General features: G+C 40.7%; 2 protein-coding genes across 4 annotated transcripts in view; one reads left to right on the top strand and one right to left on the bottom strand.

The window, feature by feature from the left end:
• The window catches only part of ZMAT3 (zinc finger matrin-type 3), a 38,526-nt gene extending 27,592 nt beyond the window's left edge, over positions 1 to 10,934 (bottom strand). Inside the window, exon 1 of one of the 2 annotated variants that reach the window (XM_087872496.1) lies at positions 5,693 to 10,934. The gene's annotated coding sequence lies outside the window, so the exon portion shown is untranslated. Of the gene's footprint in view, positions 1 to 3,515; positions 4,268 to 5,692 lie in introns of those variants that run through there. The other variant, XM_034438940.3, reaches the window with a different exon arrangement.
• Positions 10,935 to 13,824: 2,890 nt separating this feature from the next.
• PIK3CA (phosphatidylinositol-4,5-bisphosphate 3-kinase catalytic subunit alpha) overlaps positions 13,825 to 27,028 on the top strand; it is a 39,961-nt gene continuing 26,757 nt past the window's right edge. The window contains exons 1-3 of one of the 2 annotated variants that reach the window (XM_034438937.3): positions 13,905 to 14,380; positions 16,301 to 16,345; positions 26,692 to 26,944. The gene's annotated coding sequence lies outside the window, so the exon portion shown is untranslated. Of the gene's footprint in view, positions 14,381 to 16,300; positions 16,346 to 26,691; positions 26,945 to 27,028 lie in introns of both variants that reach the window. The other variant, XM_034438936.3, reaches the window with a different exon arrangement.

Below are 27,028 nucleotides of genomic sequence, written 5' to 3'. Positions count from 1 at the left end.
GTGACCACCTTTAAAGCACTCCATGGCTTAGGGCCGGGGTACCTACGAGACCACCTTCTGCCACCAATAGCCTCCCACCGGCCAGTACGCTCACACAGAGTGGGCCTCCTCAGGGTGCCGTCCGCCAGACAATGTCGGCTGGCAACCCCCAGGGGGAGAGCCTTCTCTGTGACGGCGCCCACCCTCTGGAACAATCTTCCCCCAGAGTTACGTACAATAACAGACCTCCGGATTTTTCGTCGGGCCCTGAAAACCTATTTATTTCAACTAGCTGGGCTGGCTTGAGTTAAATTTTAAATTGATTTTAAATTGGGTTGTTTTAATTTACGGCCAAAATATTTAATTATTTTAATACTGTTTTTAAATTTTGTATGCTCTGTTTTTTACTTTGGCCGTTCACCGCCCTGAGTCCTATTTGGAGAAGGGCGGTATAGAAATGGAAACAAACAAATAAATAAATAAATAAATAAATAAACTGGAGGCTGAAACATATAAAGAACAGTTGTAGGAACTGGGTATGTCTAGTTTAATGAAAAGAAGGACCAGGTGTGACATGATAGCAGTGTTCCAATATCTCAGGGGCTGCCACAAAGAAGAGGGAGTCAAACTATTCTTCAAAGCACCTGAGGACAGGACAAGAAGCAACGTTGTGAATGCTCCAACACTGGAAGTTTTTAAGAAGAGATTAGCTAACCATTTGTCTGAAGTGGTGTAGGGTTTCCTGCCTAAGCAGGGGGTTGGACTAGAAGACCTCCAAGGTCCCTTCCAACTCTGTTATTCTATTCTCTCTCTGGTGCTGGATCCCAGGTTCATGAAATGGAAAGGAACACCCTGGGAGAGCCTCTTAAAATAGGAGGACTTGATTCCTCATGCAGAAAATTCACACCACCGAATGAGATTTTTGTAACTACGTATTTCCACAAAAGAGAACAGATTCAGCACAGCTGAGGACGAGGCTTATGAGAACCTCCTTGTATGGCTGAGGTTGCAGAGCAGGCTCTCCTCTGGTTAATTTAAGCATCAGAGGTAGTCCTCGACTTACAACTGTTCATTTAGCGACCCTTCCAAGTTACGACGGCACTGAAAAAAAATGACAGGACCGTTTTTCATACTTACGATCATTGTAGCATCCCCGTGGCCACTTGATCAAAATTCGGCCGCTTGGCAACTGACTCATAGTTATGAGAGTTGCACTGTCCCAGGGTCATGCGATCAGCCTTTTGGGACCTTCTGACAAGCAAAGTCAATGGGGAAAGCCAGATTCATTTTACAACTGTCACTCACGTAACAACGGAAGGGATTCGCTTCACAACGGTGGCAAGAAAGGTCATAAAATGGGGCAAAACTCACCTAACAAAATGTCTCACTTAGCAAGATAAATTTTGGGCTCCATCGGGATCGTAGGTTGAGGACTACCTGTTGTGGCCCGTCAGCGGCCTGTGCAGCTAGTAGCTGATTCTGACAGCGAGGAGGCTGGTGTGGTGCTGCGCCAGCAGCCTGTGCAGCTGGCACTAGAGTCAGATAATGAGGAGGCTGGAGAAGATGTGGTGCCAGAGGCGGGGATTCAGCCAGGGCCTTCAGAACCTCCAGAAGCTCCCTTAAGTGAAGAGGAAGAAGAGGAGGAGCCTCTTCTTGATGCACGGGCGCGCAGAGCTACCAAAAGGCAGGAATGGCTCCTCAGGAGGAGGTCTCCTCGAGAGTAAGGCTTGGGGCTAATTGGCCACTCCCTTAGCCTATTTAAAGAAGGACGCCAACTGAAGCAATTTGCAGGGAACAACTTTAGTTCACTCTCCTTCGTGTCTTGATCTTAGTGCTCTTATCAGTTTCCTGCAAATTGCTTCTGGGCTTTCTGCCAACCATAGTAAGATTACGATTATTTATTCTTTGGATTCTTGTAGGCTGTTAAGAAAGTTAATTAACAGCCTTTGTTTGAAAAAGACTGATTTAATTTAGTAAACTAAGGTATGTACAGACTTTGTACGTGCTGCGTTCTTTGGGGTCCGTAGCTGGGGCAGAACACTACCTGTATATATTTTTCTTTCTCGCTTGCCCCAATATTCTAGGGATCTCACCATACATTGATTGCTAAATTGTCCCAAAGGTGCTTTTTTTCAGGAGGCAACTGGACTTCCTTGTTTTTTCTTTTGAAGACGTTTCGCTTCTCTTGCAAGAGTCCAGTTGCCTCCTGAAATAAAGCACCTTTGGGACAACTGTGAGTTGGGTGACTGAGAATCTCTACAGACTTTTAACTATACAATTTGGGATGAACACCCTTTGAACGGTGTGGGAGTAGGGTTGGATTTCCAGAAAGGGGGGGGGGTGGAATTGCAGACTACAGGAACCAGGTGACCCCGAGGACACCGACAAACCTCCAATGAACTCTCTCAAAGGATGCAAATGACCAGCTGTCTTGCAAGGAACATCAATCCTTCCTATTCCCCATTATCCTTGTCAAAGCTGAAGAAGCTTCTTGGATGAGAAGCAAAAGGTCTTCAAAAGGGAAAAAAAAAAAAACCCAAGTGCCTGGATAGCTCTGCAGACTAAAGCACTGTAATTTAACACCAGCTGTCTGCAATTAAAGTAAGTTCGAATCTCGCCAGGCTCAAGGTTGACTCAGCCTTCCATCCTTTCTAAGGTAGGTAAATTGAGGACCCAGTTTGTGGGGGCAATAAGCTGACTTTGTATAAATATACAAAAGGATGAAGGCTATTGCTTAACACATTGTAAGACGCCCTGAGTCTCCGGAGAAGGGCGGCATATAAATCAAATTTTTAAAAAAAGAAAGAAAGAAAGTCCAGTTGCCCCCTGAAAAAAAAAAAATCACCTTTGGGACAATCTGGATGACTGAGAATCTCTACGGAAGGATCGCTAAATTGCAAGGAATTGATGCCACCATCGTCATCCTTGCAATCATCTTCACCATCATCATCCCCATCATCATGAGCTTCCTGCCTCTCTCGCTTCCTCGACCCGATCTAGTCCTGGCATCTCCACAGATGTGCATCGCCTTTTGCGGCCACTCCAAAGACTTCCCCCCCCTCCTCCAAATCAAGCGGAAGGAGCCTTGGTAGTACAGTGGTCTAAAGCACCCTGTTATTAAGACCAGCTGCCTGCAATTACTGCAGGTTCGAATCTCTCCAGGCTCAAGGTTGACTCAGCCTTCCATCCTTTCTAAGGTAGGTAAACTGAGGACCCAGTTGTGGGGGCAATAAGCTGACTTTGTATAAATATACAAAAGGATGAAGGCTATTGCTTAGCGCATTGTAAACCGCCCTGAGTCTCCGGAGAAAGGCGGCATATAAATCAAATTAAAAAAAAAAAACCAACAACACTCAGCTGCAACAACAGAGGTGCAAAAGGCAGAATCGGAGCCTCCGTTGCCTCGCCGGGGAGTCCACAGCGGGGCTTCCTCGCTCCGCATCCCCCCATCCCCCCACCCAAAATCCAGATGCCGGCTGGCGGCTCTCCCCACGCCTGATCTCCGGAAGGCAGGGAGGAAGACGGCGCGGACCTACCGGCTTTCTGCGAGCTGGAAGCGGAGAGGGAGATAGATGCGAGGGCGTCAGCCTCGCCTCCTGGACGCGGATCGCGCTCCGTTTGGCAAGGCTCAGCAGCACCTCCGGCTCTTTCTTCCCATCTCCCCAGCCCCGTTGCCCGTATAGCCGAGGAGAGAGGGAGAGAGAGGGAGGCTGAGACCGGGGAGGGCGTAGCATAACCGGACACAGATGCGAACAGCTGCAGGAAGTGACCGCAGAGCCAAGCTTGGAGGGGTGGAGACTCGGGGAAAGCTACCCTGCCACGTCTCTCCCCAGAGCGCATGAATCTAACCAGGCGCCCGCCGGGAATCGCGCTGGATTACAACTCCCAAGGTGCCGAGAGATTCCCAGGACCGAAGCCCAGTATTTTTTTTTATATGCAATGGAAGGGAAAGGGGGAAAGGGGAAAGGGAAAGGAGGGGAAGAAAGGGAAGGAAAGGGAAAGAGAAATGGGAAGGAAAGGGAAATGGGAAAGAGAAAGAGAAAGGAAAAGGAGAGGAAGAATGGGAAAGGGAAGGGAAAGAGAAATGGGAAGGGAAAGGAGGGGAAGGGAGGGAAAGGGAAAGGGAAAGGAGGGGAAGAATGGGAAAGGAAAAAGAAAGAAATGGGAAGGAAAAGGGAAAGGATGGGAAGGGAGGGAAAGAGAAATGGGAAGGAAAGGGAAATGGGAAAGGGAAAGGAGGGGAAGAAAGAGGAAGGGAAGAGAAGAGAAAGAGAAATGGGAAGGGAAAGGGAAAGGAAAAGGAAAAGGAGAAGGGAGGGAAAGAGAAATGGGAAGGAAAGGGAAATGGGAAAGAGAAAGAGAAAGGAAAAGGAGAGGAAGAATGGGAAAGGGAAGGGAAAGAGAATTGGGAAGGGGAAGGGAAAGGAGGGGAAGGGAGGGAAAGAGAAATGGGAAAGGGAAAGGAGGGGAAGAATGGGAAAGGAAAGGGAAAGAGAAATGGGAAGGGAAAGGGAAAGGAGGAGAAGGGATGGAAAGAGAAATGGGAAGGAAAGGGAAATGAGAAAGAGAAAGGAAAAGGAGAGGAAGAATGGGAAAGGGAAGGGAAAGAGAAATGGGAAGGGAGGAAAGGAGGGGAAGAATGGGAAAGGAAAAAGAAAGAGAAATGGGAAGGAAAAGGGAAAGGATGGGAAGGGAGGGAAAGAGAAATGGGAAGGAAAGGGAAATGGGAAAGGGAAAGGAGGGGAAGAAAGAGGAAGGGAAGAGAAGAGAAAGAGAAATGGGAAGGGAAAGGAAAAGGAGAAGGGAGGGAAAGAGAAATGGGAAGGAAAGGGAAATGGGAAAGAGAAAGAGAAAGGAAAAGGAGAGGAAGAATGGGAAAGGGAAGGGAAAGAGAAATGGGAAGGGAGGAAAGGAGGGGAAGAATGGGAAAGGAAAGGGAAAGAGAAATGGGAAGGGAAAGGGAAAGGAGGGGAAGGGAGGGGAAGAGAAATGGGAAGGAAAGGGAAATGGGAAAGAGAAAGAGAAAGGGAAAGGAGAGGAAGAATGGGAAAGGGAAGGGAAAGAGAAATGGGAAAGGGAAAGGAGAGGAAGAATGGGAAAGAGAAATGGGAAGGGAAAGGGAAAGGGGAATGGAATGGAATTCTTTATTGGCCAAGTGCCATCGGACACACAAGGAATTTGTCTCCGGTGCATAAGTTCTCAGTGTACATACAAGCAATAAGTGATATTTGGGGAAGTCCTAGTGGAGGTGGAGAAACCGCTGCAAGGATGCCTCGATTTGCAGACCCGGTTAGGAGTTACCCGTTTCTTCGCGTGCTGCGCGGTTCAGTTTTTAAACCACGGTTGCACTGAACAGCTGCTGGATTTGGCCGATGCTAAATCGTCAAGTCGTGACGGACAAAACAGAGCGAACGTGTTTTAACACGTATCGAAGTGATAGAGATATATAATTAATCACAGCGCGCGCCCCTAACTTCTTGTTAAAGAGTTTCCGGATGATTGCTTCCCCCCACTCCCACCCCCCCACCCACAGCAAAGTAACAGAGTATAGTCACGTAGCTACCGAAGGAATAAGACTTTTATGCTGGCACGTAATTCTATAAATGGAGTATTGCCTTAAAAAAAAATCGGAGTTGAGCAGGGCCATTTAGGGTTTTGAATTGCATCTCCCTTTTGTTGAATGGAGTGATGGAAAACAAAAACATCCACCTACCGAAAAGCCCTGGATTATCACATGTAGGCTGCAAAAATCTAGATGGTCACTAGATGGCACTGAAGTTTCAGACTCTCAGCTGTCATCCAAAGTTACTTGCCCCGAAGTTTACAGTCCAGACAAGGGATAAACACTGGAGATCCGGTGAGAAGCAGGGGTGAAATCTATCAGATTCTAGAGAACCGGTAGCAGAAATTATGAGCAGTTCGGAGAACCAGCAAATACCAGCTCTGGCTGGCCCCAGAGTGGGGTGAGAATGGAGATTTTGCAATATCCTTCCCCCAGGAGTGGGATGGGAATGGAGATTTTGCAATATCCTTCCCCCAGGAGTGGGGAGGGAATGGAGATTTTGCAGTGTCCTTCCCCTGCCATGCCCACCAAGTCACACCAGCCCACTAAGCCACGCCCACAAAACAGGTAGTAAAAAAAATAGGATTTCACCACTGGTGAGAAGTGCCCTGTCTTCCCATTAATACTAATAAAAAGTGGGTGCTTTTTCCGTGTTATATTGTAAGCTTTTATAGTCAACATAGTCTCTCTCTCTTTCTCTCTCTCTCTCTCTCTCTCCCTCCCTCTTTCTAAGTCTAAGCCATGATATATAGCTTAGTGGAATTACATACCTAGCAATCTGTGATTCACTAAATAAGGTTTAGCATGATGTTTAAACGGAAGCTACGTTATTTAGCAATAGTTTACTAATAACAGATTAATTGGTTTTATGAATCATTGCCTTCAAAACACAATTAGATTGCTCCTTTTCTATATACTTTCTACATACTATCAAAATGCTAAATTATTTTTTTAGCCATTAACCTTCCAGTTGCTTCGCATTAAGCATTCTGAAAGTCAAAATTACACTACACTTGTTGTTTTTAAATTTTAATTTGTTCTTAACCTGGAGTTTTAAATTTGTCTTGGGCTAAATTGATTTAATTTTATTTTACTTCTGCTCTTAAATTTTTGTATTCTATGTGTTTTATCCTGTGCCTGTTCACCGCCCTGAGTCCTTCGGGAGTAGGGCGGTATACGAATTAAATAAAATGAAAATGAAAATGAAATGAAATGAAATGAAGGCTATTGCTTAATGCATTGTAAGCCGCCCTGAGTCTCCGGAGAAGGGCGGCATATAAATTAAAGCAAAAAAAAAAAAAATGAATGGTTGTAAGTTGAGGACTACATGTATAACTAAGAAGAATATATGTATGTTCTATATGCAACAGGTCATATTAATTATCCTATTAATTAATTATTCAAATTCAGCCCAAAAGGTTGTACTGCTAGGATAAATGGAAACCACATGAATTAATATTTCATTTCCTTAATTGCATCTCCAACAGGAAAGCAAACGCAATCAACCCTTATTCAATATTCACCGAGACATGAAATACACAAAGCGCTGTTGTTCCTGCTGTCTGTTGGAGCCACTCTCCCAGCCCCAAGTGCTCCTCCTACCACTGGTATCATTTTCGCCTTTACTTTCCACATCCCTTCTAGTACCTCCTTCAGGCCACAATAGTTTTCCAGCATTTCATATTCCGTCGTCTTCAAGCTATTGCTGTCATTTGCTTCAAGCTATTGCTGTCACCTTTAAAGCGCTCCATGGCTGAGGACCTGGGTACTTGCGGGACCTGGGTACCACCAATAGCCTCCCTCCGGCCGGTACACTCCCATAGAGAGGGGCTCCTGCGGGTGCCGTTGGCCAAACAATGCCAACTGGCGGCCGCCAGGGGGAGAGCCTTCTCTGTGGGAGCACCTACTATCTGGAACGAGCTCCCCCCGGAGATACGGAGGATCCCGGATCTGCGCACCTTCCGCCGTGCTTTAAAGATCTTTTTATTTCACCAGGCGGGCCTGGCCTAATTTTCTCCCTCTTTTATAAAAGATTTTTAATTTTTAATATTTTTTAGTATTTTATATATTCAAATTTTAAAATTGGTTTTAAATTGATTGGGGTTTTAATTTGTCTGGGCCAAAACTATTTAATTTGATTTTAATTCCACTTTTAAATTTTGTATGTATGTATTTTATTGTTTGGCTGTGCACCGCCCTGAGTCCTTCGGGAGTAGGGCGGTATAGAAATAAAATAAAATAAAATAAAAAAATAAAATAAATTTGGTACCGCTCTATCTATCACCATCATATCTTCTGGTTCTTGACTTCTACCATAATGTCTTGTTGATTGAGCTTGACTCAGCCTTCCATCCTTCCAAGGTTGATAAAATGAGGACCCAGATTGTTGGGGGAAATATGCTGTCTCTGTAAACTGCTTAGAGATGGCTGTAAAGCACTATGAAGCGTTATATAAGTCTAAGTGCCATTGCTATACCTGCTTGTCCATCTGGATCCAGAAGTTCCACAGGATCTTAGCCCTCTTAATTCTCCATGACCTTCTGTGGAAATCTTCCTCTGGACCTGGGAGGATCTAGTCCGCACACACTGCAGATGTTCCCATACATAATACCAGCTAGTTGGTTCTTTTTGTGTAAGCTGTTCCTACTGTACTTGCCTCTCATATCCTGTTACTAAGCGTTGGACTGCCTCTCTGTAGTCTGCACCTTGGGTATATACACTGCTCAAAAAAATAAAGGGAACACAAGCAGAAGACATCCGAGATCTGAATGAATGAAATAGCCTTATTAAATACTTTGTTCGTTACATACAGTAGTTTTGTGTTCCCTTTAGTTGTTTGAGCAGTGTATAAACTACTGTATGTAAAGAACAAAGTATTTAATAAGGCTATTTCATTCACTCAGATCTCGGATGTCTTCTGCTTGTGTTCCCTTTATTTTTTTGAGCAGTATACATTGCCCAATTGCCAATAACTCTGGGTTATTTTTGCTTAATTAAGAACTATTTTAAAGAAAGCTTCACAGTCTGGATTTTAAGATGTACTGTTTTGATTACAACTAGTTGGTTGTAAAGGGACACGGTGGCTCAGTGGCTATGACGCTGAGCTTGTCGATCGAAAGGTCAGCAGTTCAGCGGTTCGAATCCCTAGTGTCGCGTAACGGTGAGCTCCCGTTACTTGTCCCAGCTTCTGCCAACCTAGCAGTTTGAAAGCATATAAAAAAGGCAAGTAGAAAAATAGGGACCACCTTTGGTGGGAAGGTAACAGTGTTCCGTGCGCCTTCGGCATTTAGTCATGCCGGCTACATGACCACGGAGACATCTTCAGACAGTGCTGGCTCTTTGGCTTAGAAACGGAGATGAGCACTGCCCCCTAGAGTCGGGAACGACTAGCACATATGTGTGAGGGGAACCTTTACCTTTACCTTTAGTTGGTTGTAATTACTCTATTCTTCTATTTGCTCCTGTGGAGGCTTTAAAATCTTATTGTCTTAAGGCAGGGGTGTGAAACTGGCAGCCTGCGGGCCGGATGGGTCACGCTCCGCAAAGGCAAAACACATCACGATACAGCATAATACGTCACATGACACAATTGAGTTTCACACCCGTGTCTTAATGTCTCTAAATGATTGGAAACACTGTTTGGTCCTTCCCTAATGGCGGAACCTAGAAAAGAATAATCTAGAGCAGGGGTGTCAAACTCCCATCATCACAGCAGCATCAGGTGACGTATCAAGACTTTTTCCCCCTTCACTAAACCGGGTGTGGGCATGGCCAGCTCATGACACATCTGGCCACACGGGCCACAAGTTTGACAGTCCTGTTTTAGAGCAAGGAGGTCATTTTTAAGCTCTTTTTAGCTTTTTAGCTTTTTAAGTGTAAACTGGGTTTTAGTTGGATTGTTTTAAATTGTGGGCCAAAGCTGTATAATTCTTTTAATTGATTTTAAATTTTGTATTGGTATGTTTTTTATCCTTGGCTGTGCACCACCCTGAGTCCAATAGGAGAAGGGCGGTATATAAATTGAATAAATAATAATTATTATTATTATGGAACTGTTGGCTTTAGATGCAAAATCACTGATTAGGGGTTAAATTAATTGTGTTAAATATAATTGTGGAGAATAACTTTGATACTGCTAGCTAGCGCATTAAATAATATTCACGTTATTATACAGAACAGCTGCAATTGAATTTCTTTAATTAAAATGGATCACTCTGAATGAGAACTGGTCTGGTTCTAGTGGTTAAGTGGCTGGATTAGCATTGGGGAATGTTTTAGACACAGGAGTCAGTTGGATGATTTCAGGCTGGTCTCCCTCAGCTCCAAGGAGGTAGTGACAAAATACTTCCGGCACTGCTGCTTGGATAACTGCATGGCTTTGCCCCTGTAGTCTCCAGGAATCAAGTATGACTCAAAGGCAAAACAGAAAAACAAATAAACCTCTCACTGGTAAGTGATGTAGACTAATTATAACTTTCACATGATGCCTTAGAAGCATTTGGCTGGCCAGTTCCCATCTTCCTTGTTTAATGATTCATGACAATGTAGTAACAGCCATATTAGTCCCAGTCTAGTCCAAATATCTCTAGACTTAATTGCAAATCTTGGTTCTAAGCCCTAAGCTAACTATTCCAAAAACTGCCTTTTTCAGAATGACCCTTGTAAAAGATTTCAGAGGATAATTAGAACTGCAGAAAAAACAATTACTACCAACCTGCCTTCCATTGAGGACCTGTATACTGCAGGAGTCAAAAAGAGGGCTGTGAAAATATTTACAGACCCCTCACATCCTGGACATAAACTGTTTCAACTCCTATCCTCAAAATGACACTATAGAGCACTGCACACCAGAATAACTAGACACAAGAACAGTTTTTCCCCGAACGCCATCACTCTGCTAAACAAATAATTCCCTCAACACTGTCAAACTATTCACTAAGTCTGCATCGCTATTAGTCTTCTCATCATTCCTATCACCCATCTCCTCCCACTTATGACTGTATGTAACCTTGTTGCTGGTATCCTTAATATTTATATTGACTGTTTCCTAATATGATTTGATTGCTTATTTGTTCCCTATGACTATCAGTAAATGTTGTACCTTATGATTCTTGATGAACTTATCTTTTCTTTTATGTACACTGAGAGCATATGCACCAAGACAAATTCCTTGTGTGTCCAATCACACTTGGCCAATAAAGAATTCTGTTCTGTTCTGTTCTGTTCTGTTCTGTTCTGTTCTGTTCTGTTCTATTCTATTCTATTCTATTCTATTCTATTCTATTCTATTCTATTCTATTCTATTCTATTCTATTCTGGCACTATAATTCCTGCTTAACTCCTTGCAAGGCATACATTAGAAAGGGCTTTCTATTCTATATTACTATTCTATATTATTAATATATATATATGATTAATTACTATAAATTATTAATATTCTATAGTGTCCCAATATCTAAGGGGCTGCCACAAAGGAGAGGGGGGTCAACTTATTCGCCAAAGGACCTGAGGGTAGGACAAGAAGCAATGGATGGAAACTAATCAAGAAGAGAAGCAACCTAGAACTAAGAAGAAATTTCCTGACAGAATAATTAATCAATGGAATGACTTGCCTCCAGAATTTGTGGGTACTCCAACAGGAGGCTTTTAAGAAGAGATTGGAAACATAGAACGTAGAATAATAAAGTTGGAAGGGACTATTTTGTTATTATTCTATAAGATGTTTCAAATGGAAACATGTATACATCTTTTAGTAAAGATAAAGTCGTCTTTCAAATTTAGCTTTGCCCTATTTTGTTTTTAAAGTCTTAAACTAATATTTTAATGTTACAATTCACCCAGATCGCATTTCAGTGGAAATGCAATGTAAAAACATTATCAAGCAAAGATTTTTAAAGATGATATCAAGATGCGTTCATAAATGGAAAAATGTCATTGGCTTCCAACATTTAATTAATACATCATACTGCTGTTTTTATAGCTTATATATTTCTTTCATCCTTTTGAATGCGCATATATAAATTACTATATTTAACCAGTTGATTACATTCATTCAATCCTCTTAGTAGCTGCATCCAGCATGATGCCAGGTTCATAATTTCTGACAAAAGGAATAGTCCAATTATTCCAAGTTCTATAATAAGTACCTGTTTTCTAACACTTGGGATTTTGGACTTTCCAGAATTAGATACCCATTTGTACACCAAAGAGTAACCATTTATACATTCTGCTAGCTGAATGATTGAATATCAATCATCAGCTCATGACTAATTGCAAATGACTGCATCCCTGCCCTTCCAAAACATGGCTCCACCAGGCACCCTTCGGAAATCCTTAAGGAATCCCAGGGAGTAACCCATGATTCAGTGCAGGATGACTAACGTTATCGTTTTTATATTTGTGTGCTACAAAAGCCGGCTGTGCGCATTTTTGCCACCTGTGATAAGAGGAAATGTGTTAAGAGCAATACTTAGGGACTCCTTCCTTTCAAGGGGGCGGGGGGGCAACTTTCATCCGGCAGAAAACTTCACCAACTGTAGCTTTCACCCAGCAGCTCTCACAAATATACATTTCCATACTAACCAGCTGCTCTGTTTTAGCAGCCCAGTCAAGGGATCTCTAAGATACCCACACTGACAGAGCAAACCATGAGAATATAAAATGAGAGCAAACTCCCGCTTCCTACTAGCACTGGTGTTACCTAGTTTGGGTAATGAAATGTCTGCAAGAAAACAACCAAGCTCAAAGTACCAAGGACTCCGCATTTCAACCCTTGAACTATACCTTTTGCTCCCTGTATTTGATTACACACTATGAAGTTAGCAGTGAGACACACAGTCACCGTACTGATATATAGCCAGTTTCCCGCGGTGGTGAAGTTGAGTTTTAGATCTATCTCCCTTATGTATGAAACTGGCTGGGTGACTTTGGGCCAGTCACTCTGTCTCCTAGCCAGACCCACCTCACAGGGTTGTTGTTGTTGTGGAGAAAAGGGGCAACAGTGTCAGATTTGCACATCAAGTTCAAAAAGCCACATTCTTAAATTGGTCTGTTCTGTAACTGTAGCTTTGGGGATCTGTTAATCCCTGGCATATGGCTTAGCGCTCCATGCAATTCCCTATATAGATTGTGTCCTATTGAATGCAGGTAGTCCTCGATTTCAACAGTTCATTTACTGACCGTTCAAAGTTACAACGGCACCGAAGAAAGTGAATCATGACCATTTTTAACAGCGACCACCTTTCTAGCATCCCCATGATCACGCAATCAAAATTCAGTTGCTTGGCAACGGGTTCATACCATGGGTGAAATGCTCCTGGTTCGGACCGGATCGCCCAATCCGGTAGCGATGGAAGTGGGTGGTTCAGAGAACCGGCAGCAAAAATCCCTGCCCCCCTCCCCCCACATGCCCAGCTGAGCTGCACAATCATCAGAGGCTTTTTTTTTACTTTTAAAAGCATTTTTTCTACAACCTCTTCGGCTGAAAAAATGTTTTTAAAAGTAAAAAAAAAGCCTCTGATGATCGCACGGCTCAGCTGGAATTGTCAAAGGCTTTTCAAAGCATTTTTTCTACAACCTCTTCAGAGGTTGTAGAAAAAAATGCTTTCGAAAGGCTCTGAAGATCCCAGCCGAGTTGCCTGATCTGCAGAGGGTTTTTTTCTTTTAAATGTCTCTGACGATCAGGCAACTCAGCTTGGATTGTCAGAGGCATTTAAAAGAAAAAAAGCCTCTGCCGATCAGGCAACTCGGCTGGGATCATCAGAGCCTTTTGAAAGCATTTTTTTACAACCTCTTCGCCTAAAAGGTTGTAGAAAATTTTTTTAAAAAACCCACCAAGCCACGCCTACAGAACCGGTAGTAACAAATTTTAGATTTCACCACTGGTTCATACTTACGACCCGTTGCTGTGTCCCAAGGTCACACAATCCCCCTTTTGCAACCTTTCGACAAGCAAAAGTCAACGGGGAAGGCCGATTCACTTAACAACCGGGTTTCTAATTTATCAATGGCAGTGATTCACTTAACAACTGGGGCAAAACTCACTTAACAAATGTCTCACTGAACAAGAAGAAATATTGGACTCAATTGTGGTCGTAAGTCGAGGACTACCAGCACACCTTAGTTAAGCAAACGAAGACTTATTACAATATGTGGCTCAGATTCCCTCCCCGTCCCCACTCTGTCCATCCCAACACCTCTCAAAACACCGCGCTTGCGTCACCGAGAGACGCATGCGCTTTAGAAACCGATCGGTGCCTGTGATCGGATTTCTCTCCTTTCCCCCCCCCCACCCACTTCCAAAACTCCCTGCGCGCGGCCTCTCTTCTTCCCAACGGCCGTTCCTGGGTCTGCATCCGGGGTCGCCTCCTTTCGCTTCCTGTTCGGAGTGGGGAGGGGGGAAGGAGGAGGGAGAGGGGAGGGGCGTTGGTGGGTGTTTTTGTTTGTTTGTAAGGGTGGAGCGAAGGCGGAAGGAAGAAAAGAAGGGAAAAGGGGAGGGGAGGCGGGAAAAAAAAAGAAAGGAAAGGAAAGGAAAAGCTCCAATGGAAAAGCGAGCCCCCGGCGCTGGTGCGCGTGCGCGGCCGCAGGGCCCCGTCCGCTGAAAAGGAGAGCGGGAGCGCGCGCGAGCGAGCGGCGCGCGGCTCTGTCAAACACCCAGGGCGACGTGTGCGAGCGAGGGAGCGCGCCCGCCGGCCCGCCCCCCACAGACCCGCTGGAACCTTCGGAGGAGCGGGAGACCACGGGCGTCGTCGTCGTCGTCTGAGGGAAGCGGGGGTGGTGGTGAGGGATTCGCCCCCGGACGCCTCGGCTCCGGTCCGGTCCACGCCAGGCCGGCCAAGGGTGAGTAAACCGGCGAAGTGACGATGGTCCCGCAAGCCAAGAACCGTAGACGGAGGGTGGGTTGGCGGGAGGAGACGTCCGCAGTGGCGGAAAGGGGGCTTCGTGGGCTGCCGGGTCTCCCTTCTTCGGCTCACTGGGCGAACCGGCGCTTCGGGCGAGGGGGAAGCCCAGGCAGGGAGCCTCCTCGCCCCGGCGGTCTCCAGCCTCCCTCGCTTAATTCACCATAAACAAGCTCGGGGTTTCGCCCACCTCTCCTCCCTTCAGCTTATTTATTGTCCTCCTTTTTCGCACCTGCTGAAATACGAAAGCTATTTTCAGCCTTTAAAACAAATCTGCATACGGGGCCCAAGGAGTTACAGGTAGTCCTCGATTTACAACACCGCCTTCAGTGACCGGGTCGAAGTTACGGCGGCACTGGGGGGGGGAGTGACTTATGAGCGCGTTTCACACTTAACGGCCGTTGCTGCATCCCCAGGGTCATGTGATTTATAGGGTCACATGATTTACGTTCGGATGCTTGACAGCAGGCTCACATTTACGACGGTTGATGGTGTCCTGGGGTCATGTTGCCCCCGGTTTGCACCTGTTCTATAGAACTGGTAGTAAAACCGGCGGGAGGCTCCACCCACCAACCCCGATGTTATCAAAATCCTTCTGCGCATGCGTGTGAGCAAGTGTGCGTGCGCGGCCCCATTGCGAACTGGTAGTAAAGGTAAGTAGAATCCACCCCTGGGTCATGTGATCCCCTTTGGCAACCTTCTGACGAGCAAAGTCAACGGCGGAAAGCCGGACTCACTTAACAGCCATGTTGCTGATTTAAGTACTGCAGTGATTCACTTAACAATGGCATGGTGAGAAAAGTTCGTAAAATGGGGAAGAACTCAACTTAACAAATTTCCCACTTAACCACATAAATCTGGGGCTCAGGTGTGGTCATAAATTGAGGACTACCTGTACATAGCTGTGGTTGGGAAATCTCATCCGCACCCCACATGTCTCCCCGGCTCATCCTTTGTATATTTTATTACGTTTTCATTCCATCCTGATTTCAAGATGCTCAGGGTGTTGAGCATCTTGAATATTTTTCTGCAGTAGAGCTTTCCCAAAGACTTGTTTGAAAAGGTCTGTAAAAAGGAGTTAGGCTGAGGCTTTCCACAAACTTTGTAATACACTACTGTGTCTCCCGACAGCAAACAAGTTTGTGTGACACTCCTCTGAATATTAATGATTTTATTGACTTGATTTTCAGCAAGAAGCAAACATGCCATTTACTTTTAGGAGTGGTTTTATTTATTGTATGTCAATCAATTTATATGGCTGTCCATCTCATGACAGCAACTCTGGTTGGCTAATCTAAAATTAAAATTCAATAGAAAAAGAACAATAACAATAAATATACAAAGAGTGGTAGCTGAAGGAAACAACAGTCACTATAATAGCATCCATCTCACAGATCTCTTGTACTTCAATAAAAGTAGATACAGCAGTGCAACTTTCTAAAATAAAAAGAATAAAAGTATTGAACTTCATTATCACCTTTCTACAGCTACTACAAAGACTATAGCAGTACATTGTGCTGAAACTGTGCCAATATTTGTTAGAATAGTTGCTTCCAATATTGCTGACTGATGATAGTATATCATCAAAACCTGAAAATGTGTAAACATATGCTGAAATTTTGGCCATTTCATTTACATTAATAATCCCTGTCTGTGAAATACTTTAAAACTGTCATAATCCTTAATTTGAGAACTCCTGAATTATCTATGTTTCTTGCAGCGATCTAGTGGTTGTCAGGTTTTTGAAACTCACCACCAATAATTCTGCATATCTATCTCTCATCAACAGAAATTAATGCTGTTTTGTTTTCTTCTTTTGCTTTCTTCCCATATCACTTTTTCCCTCCTTGAACAATATTAGAGACAACTTCTGTAGGAAAGCCAAAAGGGTGGTGGAAACTTTAAGGTAAATGTTTAAAATGCAGTAAGTGTTTTTCAGCCTTCCCTAAAATGATCCCTTCAAAATATGTTAACCTTTCAAGTCCCATAATACCTGGATAATATGGCTGCAGACTGAGAATTATGGGAGTTGATCCAGTCACATCCAGAGTGTCACATTAGAGAAGACTGTCCTATTTGGGATTACAAAATGTCAGTGGAAGATTATGATCCAGTAAACATGTAGTAGTCAAATTATAGACACATTAACTCAAGAGCACAGCTTAGTTTTCTACAGGGCTAATACATGCTGTGGACATGCCTTCCTTTTGTTTATTCCTCCATGCTCTTTCATACAAGATTTTTGATGTTTATTTGTATTCTGCCTTTATTATTTTTATAAATAACTCAAGGTATCCAACATTACCTCCTATTTTCCAACATAAATTGATTTCCTCCTCTCCCAAATGTGATTGGGGCGGCGAGACTGTCAGTCCCTACTTCTTTACCTACATTCTGCCATGTGATAGCCTCCTTGTTTTCCTGTTTCCTGGATCTTCTATTTCTATGGGCTGTTCCTCCCCAATCCTGTTTTTGTACCTTTTCCCCTTCTCTCGGGATTGTCATGTTTATATCCGTTACACATCTTTCCTTTTTACAAAAGCAGTTGTAGATGAATAGAATTCCCATACCCCCCTCCAATTTTTTTAACTATGTGGAATGTTTACCTGGCTACCTAGTTAATATAGTTGGGGAAAACAGTAAAAACTGGAACATTGCAAATATTGTTTATTTATAAGTACAATTTTCAATAACAACAATCTGTCCCTTGCCATTTAGAGTGTTTCCATTTGCGTAAACAAACCTGAGTAATCTCAGTCAGACTAGTAGGACAAAAATGTAGTTGATTACACCTTGCTCCATTTATTATTGCAGCAGTCTGGAATTCATTCTTGTGATTAACATAGGATGAGAGGAATATGGTTTCCATAAACACTGAGAGCTGCTTCTTATGTAAATATTGACTTGAAAAACACATTTAGAAAGACTTTAAAAAGAAGATATCATGGTAGCAAAGGCAAACCTTATCAATGAATGCATTTATAAATAGCTCAGAACCACATTCCTTCCCATTCTTAAATTATATCATTAAATATATCCATGCTACTTGAAAAAACAAATTGTACCTTTTTATTGTAAGAGCCATGGTGGTGTAGTGGTTAAAATGCAGTATTGCAGGCTAACTCTGCCCACCACCAGGAGTTTGATCCTGACCGGCTCAAAGTTGACCCAGTCTTCTATCCTTCTGAGGTCGGTAAAATAAGGAGCGAGATTATTGGGCGCAATATGCTGATTTTGTAAACTGCTTAGACTTGTTCTATAGATTTTGTGTTTTTTTAAAAAAAATAATGTTTTACCCATTTGCTTGGAATCAGTGTAGAATCACATCAATGGAATCACATTAATGTGACCAGATCATAATTTCTCAGATGTTCTCAGGTCCCTTTTTAAATGGGTGGAACACTGGTGACCCTCTGGTACTGAGCCCTGTTTGAGTACAAGTTGCACATGTTTTCTGTGATGCTAGTCAGTTCATCTTTGAATTCTTTTAAAAACTCTTAGGTGGTTCAGGACTCTATTATTGATTGTTAAGGTTGAGTGCCCCAAGTTCTAAAACCTAGATGGAATAATTTGGTACACTGAAAAGAAGAATTAATGCTGTAATGAAATATATCTGGTTATCAGTAAAGAAAGTCTGAGCAGTTATGATATTCTACAAAGATCTTTCTCTAGGAGTGTGAGTGAGAGAACTGCATGGTTTTCTTTATTATATATTTCTTGAAACAAGGAAAATTCCAGTATTAAACTCTCATACTTATGTTCACTCTGGTATGATAATACTCTGAAATGTTTAATACATACGCTCAAAGTTGCATTTCCATCTTAATAATATGTATATTCAATACACTTTTCTCATTGTGTTAAGGGATAATAAACCTACGTTTTATTGCATTGCCTTACTTGTACACAATATTTAGACTAATGCTGGATACCATATAGAAGTCTTTGAATTGTAACAGTAAACGTGGCCTTGACAATACAGACATTTGAGAAGGTTGGTGCAGAGACAAAAAACAATATTGCAATGATTTGGCAATTCTATAGACATTTGTGCACAGTTAGGTATCTGCCCTCCAGAATACCAAACCATCTAAGATTTGTTTGGTTGCAACTTCATCAGTACTTCAGAAAGTTCTTAAAAATCTGAATGTTTCCAGTGGTCTGAAGGTTCATATCCTAAAATCACCACCCAGAATCACAGTTACAAGATGCTGCTACATAAATTGGTATAATAAATAAACAAACCAAATAATTGTTCCTTATATTTTTGAAGTTGGAAAAATTGTGAACCTGGGGATTATCTTCGTTCCTTTTAGCAAATGTTAAATTTCTTATTTTAAGAACAGCTGTCCTTTCATAAGAGGAACTATAGTTCAGTAAGAGATTAAATACAGAGTAACGAAGTAACATCATTGTTTACAAGAGGATTCTACAGAGGGAAAATTATCTTCTGTTAACTTAGCCTGAAGTATAGAGTAATAGGCTACAATTGACAGAATTACTGAATAATAGAATTGGAAGGTACCTTTAAGGTACCTCTTAAGCAGGAGACACTATACCATTCTGGACAAATGGCTGTCCAATCTCTTCTTTAAAAACTCCAGTGAAGGAGCATCCACAACTTCTAGAGGCAAGTTGTTCAACTGATTGTTCTCACTGACAGGAAATGTCCCCTTAATTTTAGGTTGGATCTCTTTGATAAGTTTCCATCCATTGCTTCTTGTCTTGCCTTCAGATGCTATGGAGAATAGATTGAACCCCTTCTCTCTGTAACAGGCCCTCAAATATTGGAAGACTGTTATCATGTCACCCTTAGTTTTTCTCTTTGTTAAACTAAAGATATCCATCTCTCATAACTGTTCATACATTTTAACCTCCAGTCTCCTAATCATCTTTGTTGCTCTTCTCTGCACTCTTTCCAGAGACTCAACATATTTGTCTATCCTGGCAACCAAAACTGGATACAGTATTCCAAGTGTGGTCCTACTAGTGCAATATAAAGCAGTATGAACACTTTGTATGATCTTAATACTGTCCCTCTGTTGATACAGCCTAGGACTGCATTGGCTTTTTTGATAGCTGCAGTGCACTGTTGACTCATACTTAGGCGATTGTCCACTAGGATTCCTAGATCTCTCTCACAATTACCGCTGTGGAGCCAGGTACCACCTATTCTATACCTGTGCGTTTGTTTTTGTTTTTTGCCTAAAGTGTAAAATCTTATTTTTATCACCACTACATTGCATTTGGTTGGATAGAGCCCAGTGCTCAAATTTGTCAAGATCCTTCTGAATCTTGAGCCTAACTTTATATGTAGTATTTTAATTTTTTTTTAAAAAATAAATAAGCATTTTTGTGTATTTGAATTTTTTTTGTTTTGATGTGTAATTTATAAAAACTAAGTAATTTATAAAAACTAAACTGTGCATATTCTTTGAAAATGGGGAGACAATTAAGGCAATTATTGTCTTGATTTTCTGGTGGGTTTATCATAGACATCTAGTTGGCCATTATGAGGAACTTGATTGATGCTTGGTCTAATCCAGCAGGTTTATCCATCTATAGGCAGAATTGATTTTTGAGTTAGTTCTTGGAAGTAACAAATTTTTCTTACATGTTTGTTTCATCTAGGCGTACTAATAGAAACTTTTGTTTCAATGTTTAATATCGTTACCAACAATTAACTGGTTCCAAAGTAGAAATTAATCTTTTTAAAGCACTTTTCAGAGGTGTTCTACAAAGATAAAAGACAGACTACAAAACAGCTCTGTCCCTATCTGTAATCTGAATATTATAGGTCCAATTCAAAAAGGAAGTATAGGGAAAGAAGACAAACTCTTCTTAAAACTGAAGGGTCAGATAGAGGTTTTTATTCAACACAGGTATAAATGTAGAAGACATCCTGTCCAGAAACCTTTTTATTAAAAAAATATAGACAATATCCAGACTGAGGGGAATATATTATTCTAAATGAAATCAATAGCTCTTATTTTTAAAGTGATATAGCATTTGAAACTTAATAAAAATAGAGAAGAATTTGTTGCCAATATATTTTATTCTGAGCCATAATAGGAAAAGTATTTTTAGATCAAAAGATTCTGAAAGAAGTGTGACAGTTTAAATTTGTTGAAACCATCATCTAGTCCTAAATGTACACAGAGGTAATCCTCAATTTACAACCATAATTGAACCCAGAATTATAGTTTTAATCTGTGCCAGTCATTAAATAGATCACCACATGACTTTGACCGATTTTGTGACTTTTTTGTGGCAGTTGTTAAGTAATTCATCACAGTTGTTAAGTATGGCCATCAAGCAAATGAGGCAGGCAGTCGTTAAGCAAATCTGTTACCTGCAATGGGTAGTTCTTCCTGGATAATGAAAGTAAATGATGGTTTCCGGCAGAAAATATTGGACTGATCTATTCCATAGATGCGGGCCATTTGCCAATCGGCCAAAAGGCAATCACATGACCACGGGAACTTTGAATTCAGGTCATAAGTAACTGTGAGGAAGTCCATCATAACTTCAAATAGTTGCTAAGTGACTGATCATAAATTGGGGGTTATCTATAATGTAGTAATATTGATCATTGACAATTATCTTTCGGTATAATTACAAATTTACATCTGATCTAGGCATAAAGATCACCAAATGGGGGAAACAAACAGTTGTTTAACATTTGATGACTTAATTGATCATTATTCAGAGGTAATATCAAGTCACCTTCACAGAAATAAAAATGCTTGCCTATATGAAACAACTGGTTCATATGCCAAAGAAACCACACTAAGACAGTGTAGTCACAGGGAAAGCAAAGACCAGAAACCTCTAAAACGATGTCACCAATAGAGCCAGACCAGAAGCCTTTAGGAAAATAAGAAACTATACCCCCCCAAAAAAGAAAAACCTAAGCTTAAGAAACTGGAACTTAAACACATTAGAATAGGAAAACATTAAAACATCCTAAAGAAAAGAACCAAGCCAGAATAATTAAAGAAGCAAGGCACACTAGAAAAGAAAATGTTTAAAAGTAACAGAGTCATTACAAAATACAACAATATACAGGACATGCAGGAAGAAAATAATTAAATTCCAAAAGGGGAACAAACAAAGGATCTGGGACATGGCAAAAGACAAACACCAGGAAAAGATTGGCTCTAAAAGCAAAACTTGAAAAAAGATGACACGATTGGATTAATAAAAAATGATACTTAAGACCCATCCTCCCACTGATATCGCTCCCGGGATGGAAGAAAACAAACACAGATCAGGATTAGAACTATTAAATTAATCACGAACACAAAGAGAACTACATGAAGCCATAGAAACCAAACCCAAAGAAAAGAGTATAAAAACGTAAAACTTACAGTTCCTGAGAATAAACTAAATAAAGAGTTCCAGCTTTCACACAGCTGCTTCTGTTTGAATCCTTCCACCGCATCTCCCAGCCAGGAAATTCAAACCTCAGAAAGGGAAAGGTTTTACCTTTCAATAGATCCCAAAGCCTTTTTCTTGGGCATTGTAGTCCAAAACACAGTGCAAGAACTGGCAGGATTGCTACTCTGCTCACTTTGTGGCTTTGCTAATCTGTTGCATAGTAACAGTGGCATTATTAGAATCTGATTGTTCCAAACCATACAAAGAACTGCAAAATACCGATAATATCGATAATTTTACAGCTAAATCACAACATTATTTCTAAAAATGTTCTGTGCTCAAGAAATGCCTGTAAACATGTTTCAGTAAGTATGAGACAAGATACTATAATTTATTTCACATAGTAAAATGGAGCTGATGTTTATTCAGCATGTTTTCTGAGGTAGATTTACATTACATTACAAATACATTACATAATCAAATACAGATGTGTAGTCACCTGGAAGCCTAAAGGGCAGATAAGAGTGATGATAATACATCTGAGCAATGGCCAATTGAATTTTCTTTTAATTTTTGTATTGTTTTAATTGTTTACTTATTAAGGTTTTTTTCCAACAAACTACTGTAGGCTTTTCCAGAAGGAAAAATACATTAACAAAATCTGGATTTGAATAAGCTACATAGGCACTCTTAGAAATAAAAAAAAGTGATTGCAACTAGGGAAGATAAACCTAATTTAGGATTAATAATGATAGTGTACAAAATGGTTTATTTTCAAACTTCTCTAATCTGAAATTTTGTGAAATGTCCTGTGTAGAACTGCTGTTTCTACATTTTGGAAGTCTTTTGTACTTGCAAAGCAATCATAATGGGCTCTTAAATACCTTGAGAAGGCCCATTTTACACTCAAAATGGCAGCTCTGTACTGCTTGAAATTCCATGCTTAAACCATTTTGAAAAATTGATGTTGAAGGGGTTTTTTGGGGGGGGGAGGCAGAGACTAAAATTAGTGGCATTAGTGGCACAACTTTACCAGTTTTTGACAATATTGTTTGGTTCCTAATCATATCATCAAGGCTACCACTTTCTCAAAATATCAGACATGACCCTAGCTCAAAAAAGTTGGGGGCCACTACTTGAGACAAGTTCTTGCAGAGGCAGAGATGGCTCTAGATAGAAATATACTGTGGAAGCTTCCTTTTATGAATTTTTGTAAGGAATTATATTGCATTATAGCACCATAATATATCATTGTTTTTATCAAGGAAAAAGAGAGGTTGGGAATGTTGAGGTGGTATGAACAAGTTCTTGAGTAGCAGCAGTAGTGACAAAGAGGTAGCAGAATCTATCAAGTTGGAGCTGGACTGGCAGCCTGCTGCTGCTGTAGGAGCCAGGATTTGGGATGCTCATTGAGACTGAAGTGTCTGTAGTTCCTGCAGTAATGTTGGTAACAAACCTTTCTCCTTCAGAGGTGGAGAATATGGTGGGTAAAGCCAGTGAGGGTTTTGCAGATTTATTTACCAAGCATCTTGGCTGAGTTGGTGTATTGGGACTGCTAGCAATGAAAGTCGGTGGAGATGTGTTGGTTTGGAGCAGTTTGAACAATAAGAGCAGGTCTGGGGTAATATCAGCCCAAGACATGTAGCTGTCCTGATGATTGATGTCAGTTGATGTGGCCACCATAATTTCTCCCTTGCAGTCTGTTAGAGAAGAGGACAAAAGGGAATATTTTTTCTACTATTTTGGTTGTTAACATTTCTATTGTACACAATTTAATATTATCTTTCTTTGATTTACTTAGAATCTGTCCGTTAGCATCCATTAAGAGAGCCAGTTTGATGTAGTGGTTAAAGCATCAGGCTAGACACCAGGAAACTGAATTCTAGTCCTGCCTTTCACATAAAAAAATGCAGGGACTTGTCTAGGCAGTCATCAGGAGTCAACATTGACTTGAAAGTATGCACACGTATGCACACACACATACCACCATCCTTTAGCTTATTAATTCAAACCTCCTTCAGTGCTTGGGGATCTTTTGGATGATTCTCGTCTTTTTTCTGTCTGTTTCACTCTTCCATGTCTTTATAAATGTCATTGCAATGCTGCTTCTTGTCTCTTCTAATAGCTCTAAGAAATTTTTTTAAGTTCCTTTTAGAGGTCATCATATTTCTTGGTTTTTGCTTCTCTTCTTAACAATTTCTGCCATTTGATCTGAGATTTATTTTGAGTTCTTGTGTTTCTGTATCTTTTGTTTCATATTCATCCCTAACAACTTACTTCATTTCATTCCACAGTTCTCTGGTTGCCTGTCAATGGACTTTAAAACAATTCCTAATGTTCTCCTTGAACATGCTAGGTATGCAATGAAATTCATATCATGACAACTGGTTGGTTTTCTTCTTCCACTTTAGCTTGATTTAGAACTTGCACATGAACTGTTCCACTGCCAAATCCTGATAACCTCTTTGCTGTAAAAGCTCTGTTTTTCTATTCCATTGTATAGTATAATACAGCTGATTTGATTTCTTTATATTCTTCTGGTGATGGTACATGTGGAAGACTGTATTAGCAATGAAGAAATAACTGGATTGGCAGAAATTAAGTCATCCCCCTGTTTCATTTCCAATGCCACGCAATCCAACTATGTTTTTCTCTTAATATTTTCAGCTTAGGCATCCCGATCTTCAACCACAAGCAGCACAACCTGCTTGCAAGTTCTGTTGAACATGATTGAACTTGAAAATCATCAACCTGTTTTTTTCTTCTGCATCAGCGATTGGACCATAAACTTGGATAATCAACATATTAATGGGTTTTCCAAGAGGTCAACTGATGATATTCATTCATTGACTGCACTGTGTCCAAGTATTGTCTTGCTTTATCTTTCCTGATTATAAAAGCAGTCCTCTTCCTCCTCCTTTTGTGTATGTGTCTGTTCTAAGTAATAAATAGTTCTTTCAGTCACTTTCTTACCGAAAGTATACAATTCCAGTCCTTTTCAATTTACTGCTGCCTGTCAAAATGTGGCCGGTTCGTTTCATTATGTTAAGCTTTCCCACATTCATACTTGTTATTTTCCATGTTTCCGCTATAAATCTGTTTTTGTACCTTTGAAACTTTTTTTCCTGTATTGCAACAGTAGCAGCTAGAGGCCCTGAAGGCTTTAAACTAACAACTCTGAAAGATCCTCTGCTCTTCCTCAATAGTATGTTGAATGCTATCCAATCTGTGGAGTTCATTATCCACTATATCTTCAACCACTTTATATTGTTGATCCATTCAATTTTCTTGATAAAATCCCGGATTGGATTACAGATAATCCTGATTTAGCTATCACAATTAAGATCAGGAATTTGCTCACTGAGTGACATGGTTGCTGAGTGAAACTATGACTGTGTTTTATAATCTTACTCAGTTTTCCTTTGTTTTAAAGACCTGCGAAGATTGTAGATGTGATTGGTTATAAAGTTATTTTTTCATCACCATTGCAACTATGGACAGTCATTGAACAAGGCAATTACTAAACAAGGACTACCTGTATCATTACCTTTTCCCACACAGGATGAAACAATTCCTTTGCCATTCTCACTAAAATGATTTTACAATTCCAACTTTCTATATAACCCCCTGTTTGCTTTATCTGAACAGCTGGAGTGTCCTTAACATCTTGGGTGATCCTGTTGAGATTGTATAAACTTCCAGCATTTTCACTCATCCCTTTCAGGAATTTCTCCCCACCACCACAATAAGGCCAGACAGTGGAAGGGATATTCTTACATTAAAAAAAGATCTGGTATTTTCAGTACATCCTGGAACAGGCTAATTACAATCCCATCTATGATAGCTGTCCTGTATGTTGCATGTTCTGTGCTGCTGTCTCTACTGATGTGGGTTATTAATATATTTTTCATTATAGTCTAATTTCAGACTCCTTTTCTGAGCTTCACACAATGTTGCTTAATCAAAAAATAATACATTGTCTTACATGTGCATAGTTCGTATTTTGTAACCTGGTGATATTTCATTAAGTAATTTAACGTAAAAATATAAATTCTTACATATCAAATTAGTCTTATGTGTCATTACAGAAGAGGCAGTAAGGAAGGGATTACAAATTTTAGGAAGATGTGAAAGAAAGATGAAAGTCAGCTCTCTGAAGTTTGTTTTTTTAAGTAACTTCAGAAAACAGAAATGACAAGTTACTAAGTACCTTGTAAATGTATATAGACATGTATTGATTGATTGGATTCTTAAGGCTGGCCAACTCCAAGAAGACACTCTATATTTTATATCTTATGTACACTGAGAGCATATACACCAAAGACAAATTCCTTGTGTGTCCAATCACGCTTGGCCAGTAAAGAATTCTGTTCTGTTCTGTTCTGTTCTATTGTATTCTATTGTATTCTATTGTATTCTATTGTATTTAGGATATCAGCTTTAATCAATAACTAATAAATTAGAACAAATATTAATTGGTAGTGCTATGAGGCATAAAAAAGAATCTAAGGTTACAAAGAAAAAAAAACTATGATCTCTGCCCCTAAAATCCCTTTCCCATTCTATAGTATATAATATTTGAATGCAGTATCGCAGGCTAATTCAGCTCACTGCCAGGAGTTCGATCCTCACTGGCTCAAAGTTGATTCAGACTTCCATTCTTCCAAGGTCAGTAAAATGATCCAGATTGTTGGGGATAATATGCCAACTCTGTAAACGACGTAGAAAGGGCCGTAAAGCACTATGAAGCAGTTTGTAAGTCTCAGTGCTATTGCTATTACTATCTGAGTCCTTCTTTCTATGTAGCTTTCCATGATATAACTTGTTGAAATAATTCTTTTTTCTTGTCTGTCTCTCTCTTTTTTTTTCTAGGGTAGTCATATGACTTGGACATTTACCCTTTAATAGCTATGTTGAGTTTAGTGTTTTCAGTAAAAATTCAAACAGTATGATGTCTAAGAGTTGAGAAGAAGTTAATATAAAGATTGTAGAATGTTTCTGGATGATAGAAAAAATCCATTCCTATCTTGCAACAATTGGATAACAGAGAACTTCCCAATAATGTGACCATCATGTGAAGTAGGGAGCTGTGTGGGATCTCCCTGTTCCAAAATAATACTTACAGGTACGTTTTTATTTTATTTGCTTGTTTATTTTTCTTCCAAACCCAGTAGTCTGCAGGTATCGTGATTTTCTTTAGAGGCAATGA

Source organism: Pantherophis guttatus, chromosome 6 (assembly GCF_059756535.1).
Source record: "Pantherophis guttatus breed Tessera chromosome 6, ASM5975653v1, whole genome shotgun sequence".
NCBI classification, from domain to species: Eukaryota; Metazoa; Chordata; class Lepidosauria; order Squamata; family Colubridae; genus Pantherophis; species Pantherophis guttatus.
This window is presented reverse-complemented; position numbering and strand designations above follow the sequence as displayed.